The sequence below is a fragment of the Enoplosus armatus genome, chromosome 24 (assembly GCF_043641665.1).
Source record: "Enoplosus armatus isolate fEnoArm2 chromosome 24, fEnoArm2.hap1, whole genome shotgun sequence".
Taxonomy (NCBI): Eukaryota; Metazoa; Chordata; class Actinopteri; order Centrarchiformes; family Enoplosidae; genus Enoplosus; species Enoplosus armatus.
The window spans coordinates 7,602,051-7,607,662 of record NC_092203.1 but is presented as its reverse complement, the minus strand read 5'-3'; positions in this window follow the sequence as shown (position 1 = coordinate 7,607,662).

The window sequence follows — 5,612 nt, the reverse complement described above, 5'->3', positions numbered from 1 at the left end:
AGAAGCAAAATGAGGTGAGACAGCAGCACTGATAGAGGTTGTTTTGCATGTGTATGTGTGTGTCTTCGCCTGCAGCTCTCTCATTAAGGACATCTCTCTTTCCAACACCAACCCCTACTGTGGTTGCATGCACACACACACACACACACACACACAACCAGAGAGACGCTACCCAAACCTGATAGATGCTGGTCGGCTAATTCTGCCACATTAGCTATCAATGCCTCAGATCTCCCCCTCGCGTCTCTTTATTTCAAGTTACAGAGCTAGGAAACTAATTAATGGACTCTGTCTCCTCTTCAGAGGCCATTAGATTCACGGCTTATTACTATTCAAGCTGGCCCCTTCTCTGAAATACAACCTCCATTATGACTTTATGCTTTCACGATAATCAAAATACGCTGTAATTATGAGTCTATGGTTTTGAAATCTCTATAAGCCTACACAGCAGCAGCGGCGGCGGCAACGCCTCAGTATGCATGCAGTCGCACAAGCAAACTCTTTTCTGCATGCTGATGCGCAGGCCTGTGGGCAAACCCGCCTCACAGTCGCACAACGTTGCTGTTTATCAAAACACACATGCACACAGACTCCGATTGAAGGGACATGGGGTGCGTTGCAGTGGAGGATGTGAATTGGGGTCAGACCTGTGGATGGTTTCTTAAAAAGCCGCAGCAAGCTGGTAGTATAAGAAAAAAAATTAAACAGCAAATGTCAATAAATCCATCAAACTAAATGCCAGGCCCGTGCTAAGGAAATGTCATTGGCTGTTTATAATGGGGCCGCTATCCAGGGGAGTGAAGCTGCAGCACGTGCCGCCTGCTTAGAAAGGCATAGAGCATGCAGAGACACGGGCGAGGTGGAAACAGGCTCAGGAGGGGGGTGCAGCTGGTGGAGAGGCGCGGATCCGACAGAACAGTTACCGATTAAACAAAACAAATGCAGATGCTTCCATAGGTGTACTGCTGCATACATTTAAGCGATTAACATCCTGCTACATCTGTTGTGCTTGGTGGCAGATTTACCACCTAAAATACATGCTAAAATTTTACAGGCTGTAATGACAACTGTCGCTGGCGGATAATTTCAGCAGTAGCTAGCCAGCAATCTGCCATTTACTCTGCAAGCTGGTTGAAAACGCAATCAATCCACTCTTTGCAGTATTGCCCAAACTTTTTGAAAGTATGTTTTTTTTTATAGAGCCCCACACACGGCTTCAGTGTGTTGAGAAACCCAAAGCCTGACTTGACTAGTCACAGTACAGCTAAGCTATGAGTGGATGTCTGCTCAGGGGAGGGGTTTAGCGAATGCTACACTTTGGATCGAGGTGGAAAGAGGAATAGATCTCGGTGGTTCTTGGTTTTTCCTTTCATTTCTCACTCATCTTTCTTCCTGCGCTCTGAAGTTTTATCGTTTGTCACACCAAGTCCCTGAACAACACAACAGCTGACTGCTATCTTATTAGCTATCCTGTCTAGAAACAAATGGGTAACACCACCCACCCCCCACACACGCCGACACAGTGACAGAGAGGCTATAAGGAGTATAATGTTTTTGTGTGTGTGCAACCTTCAGTGTAAGTCATTGCACTAAATAAGTGTGTGTCCCTCCCTCCACCTGTATCTATGGTCTCTTCACACGATGCAAACTGCCATCTAGCAGGTAGCGACATTAATATTCAAATTGTGGGCGTGTGCGTAGGTGTGTAGACTTTTGAGTGTGTGGTTATTACCAGGAATGAATCCTTTGCTTCGACTCTCAAGTCCATCACTGTCTTTGATGTCTGTGCAGGTTGTTATAGCAGCCACATCGTTCACTATGAATGTGGTAAATGTTTACAGCAAATGCCAGGCCTTATTAGCACTGTGTGTGTGTGTGTGTGTGTGTGTGTGTGTGTGTGTTTTAATGTGTGCATGTGAGCAAGAGAGGGATATAGGAGGATCATAACTACCATGACTCTCGGCATGTACTGTACACTACATAAAAAAGCCCAAACCCTTCAGGAATTGAGGACATTTAGAGAGCTGAAAATGATACGGTGGAGTATCAGGCCTTAAAGCTGCTTTGAAATTATAAAACATTCATGTGATGCATTGAGCCAGCAGCTATACAACTGAGTTGGTTAGCAGAGCTTACATGTATCATCTATGACACTTCAGGGATTACGCACAAATGAAGCATGTCAACATCACCGCATGGAGTTGCACAATGTGCTTCAGCTGGTTTGTAATTTGGATGAAAGCTGTTGTGATGGAGCCTTTCTACAGGGATACTTTCCAAAATGATGGATTCTAGCATATTTGCACTAACCAACATAAGACACAGTTTTTGATCCTTAAAGGAATAGTTTGACATCACTGTAATGCATATTTAGCTTAGCTGCCTTAGCTTAGCATTGAGATAGTGAGAGAGTGTAAGATGAGGTTCATCTATTTTGTAGATCAATATTTATCGGGATCGTTTAATTCATGGTAAAAACATTGTATATTTCATATTTTAAGCCTTATTTTAGATAAGAACTATATAACATTTTGTGCATTGGCTGTAGTATTAGCAGTTGTTTGGCTTGGCGGAGTGATACGCCGTAAAGTAAGTTTGTTTGTTGTTCAACTGCTGTAACTCTACATTAGCTTAGCATGTAGACTGTAAGCATGAGAAAACAGCTAGCCTGGCTCTATCCGAAAATATGTTTAAGAGACATGCTCGCTGTTTCCCCCGTTATCCAGTCACTATGCTATGCTAAGCTAAACGTGTCCTGCCTATAGCTTCATATTCAGGGCACAGATACAAGAAAGTGGAAAATCGTATTTCCCAAAATGTCAAACTATTTCTTTAAGGTCTCACCGTAAGTGCCTTTTCTGTTGCTAGGTAAAGCCAACAAGTCAATCAGTTACGGAGAGGCAAAGCTTATTTCAAATCAATTCATGATGTGAAGAAAGTGGAGGCTGATAAGGTCACGCCGGCCAGATGTTCTCCATGTGGCTTTCCAGGGCTGCTTTCTCACAATCAACGATTAGCAGAAAGTGTCAGCATGGTTGTTGTGACAGAGTGCAAGCAGCTGAGACCCTGCTGTGTGCGTGTCGAGTGCCTGTAGTTCTTGCTAAACCTACACATCTCCGGGGCAATCTATCTTAAAAATAAAGGCTCTGGTGAATTCTAACCCTGATTATATCTCGCAGAGACCAGCGAGTCTGTGTTTGGCTTTGTTTTGAAACAACAACAACAAGCCGACTTAAAATGTCTCAGGGGTTCAGCATGCCTTTGACACCAGGATCTGTGCACTGTGTAGTGCAGAGTGGGAGCCAGATAGAAGAGCAGCACAGTCAAAGGATTAGCATTAGAGCTAGTGGCTGAAGCGGTGCCCACAGGTCAGATTAACAGAATGTAAAGCTTGAACCCCTTACACCGCACTTTGAAGTAGGGCTTACATCCCCGGCTTTTTCCTGTCAGGAAGTGGAGTCAATGGTGAGAGGAAGCAACATTTCACATTTTTTTTATTTTGTGTATTTGGCATGTGGGTTTGCTCGGGGTGACGAGCGATGAAGGTGAGAGTAGGCGACTGTCAGCTCAGAGGAAAGTTAATATACTCTTATACTATGTTAAACATTATCTGCTCTATATGTTCCTTTATTCCCTGTGTGTTCAACTGATAATTCATTGCAGTGCATAAGCAGCACCATTGAATTTCCTGAGCACTTTTAAGGACTTCTTGTCCATGCTGGCTTAAAAGTTGACAGTTCATTCTTTGGAAACAGCAGCAGACAAAACAACTTCTCACCACAAGGTCCATTAAGTAGCTGTTCCGGGGCTTTCGACTGTATCGCATGATCTTTCTCAGCAGGTGGAGTATGCTAGTTGTCATGAAATTGTCAGTTTATAATCCAACATGGACGAGAAGTCCTGAAAGTACTGAAGTGCAGAAGTGTTGGTCTACTATGCTTGAAAGACACAATAATAATGTTAACGTGCGTTAAACGATAATTCCCCATTTGGACATTGAAGAAGTTACTGCCTTTAAATTTGATTCATTTTGACGGAGTGTGGGGATTTGACATCCAGGGGTTGCGCAGCAGCAGCAGCAGAGAAACGCTAAGTGAGATGAGAAGAGGAGACAGGAGAGCAGGAAGATCCTCTTTTAATAAGGCTGATTCATTATGTGCATAATTTTACACATAACCATATTGAGCTCATGCACTCAGCTACAGCACTGATTGTGTATGTGGACGGATGTATGCGTGGCAGCGCTGTGGATATCGGTCTACTGTAGTCATCAACGTGTTGTTGCATCACTTTAACCAAACTTTACACTTTTCATGTTAAAACTTTAACAATTATCCTGCTTGGAAATGAATGTAATTTAAATTCTGACTCTGAAAACTGTAAGTTAAATTGCCCAAACTAATGTGATGGACACAAAAGTGATCTTTCCTTCCTGTCTGGCGTGATAATTTCTCCTTTTCCCATCAATTTTACTTCCAATCCTCGTTGATCCTGCATGATTTCCTGCTAACAACGACTCAGCTTCAACTTAAAGTCTGATAGTAACACGTAATGTGGCGCCGCATCGTGAAAGCAAACCGCTGTTAAACAGATTCCTTGACTTCATGTTGAGGAGATAATCAGACATCACGGCCCTGCACTGAGACAGCTGTGGCATATGAAACGACTGTAATGGAGCTGAAACAAATTCGTCCTGACTCTCGTGCGACCCCAAGGCTTGATTTTCCCCGTCCCGATCCCGATCCAGATGACACAATGTAATAACATCTGTCCCTCAAGAATCCATGTTTGCTGTCAGCCTGTACTTTGAGGTTACTGGAAAGTAATGTGTGTTGAATTTGTCCCGTGATTTATGTCGTTCTGAGAACACTTAAATGCAGCTCAGTGAAATAATGGTGGCGAAAATGACAAAGAGCCACGACATGAGGCCTCAGTGGGATAATTCGGAGGAAAGGTTATTTTGAAACTGGGAGATTCACGTCATATGAAAAGACTCACAATCAAATATGCTATGGGGCTATGACAGTGGGAAAGAAAAATGCATGTTATATGACTGAAATGTCTTTTTTTCGTGGTGTTCTGGATGTCTTCAGGTTAAAAATGGAGTCAAACAGAATCACAGTATGTGGGACTTCTCCATCAATACTTTAGAAAGTGGAAAACTCTGTATTAAAGCAGTAAACAAGGAGAACAAGGAGGCTCTAATTTGTAAGAGGAGATAAAAGTTGGACACGCTCCAGCGACAGTGAATTTGAAATGGACCCTGCAGACGACTAATGTAATGTTTGCCTGAACTGTGTGAACCTTCAAGTGAACTTTGTTTTACTGTGGTGGTTCTACGCTGGAGAGAGAAGCCAGATCTCCATGAAATTACCCGGCTTACTCTTTCCACTCTCGGATTTTCATTCACAAGCAGCTTCAGCGATGCATTTACATTTTGTCAGTATATAGCAAACTGGATGCTTTTCGATGGAGAGAAATGGAGCCTTTGGTGTCCATCAAAAAGTTGTCCACGTCGCCGCCTCACTCACGTTGAAGTGACTTTACTGATGATGTGCTCACATGGAAATAACACAGTTCCTTCAAGAGGGGGCATCCTGGTTGATCAGGAG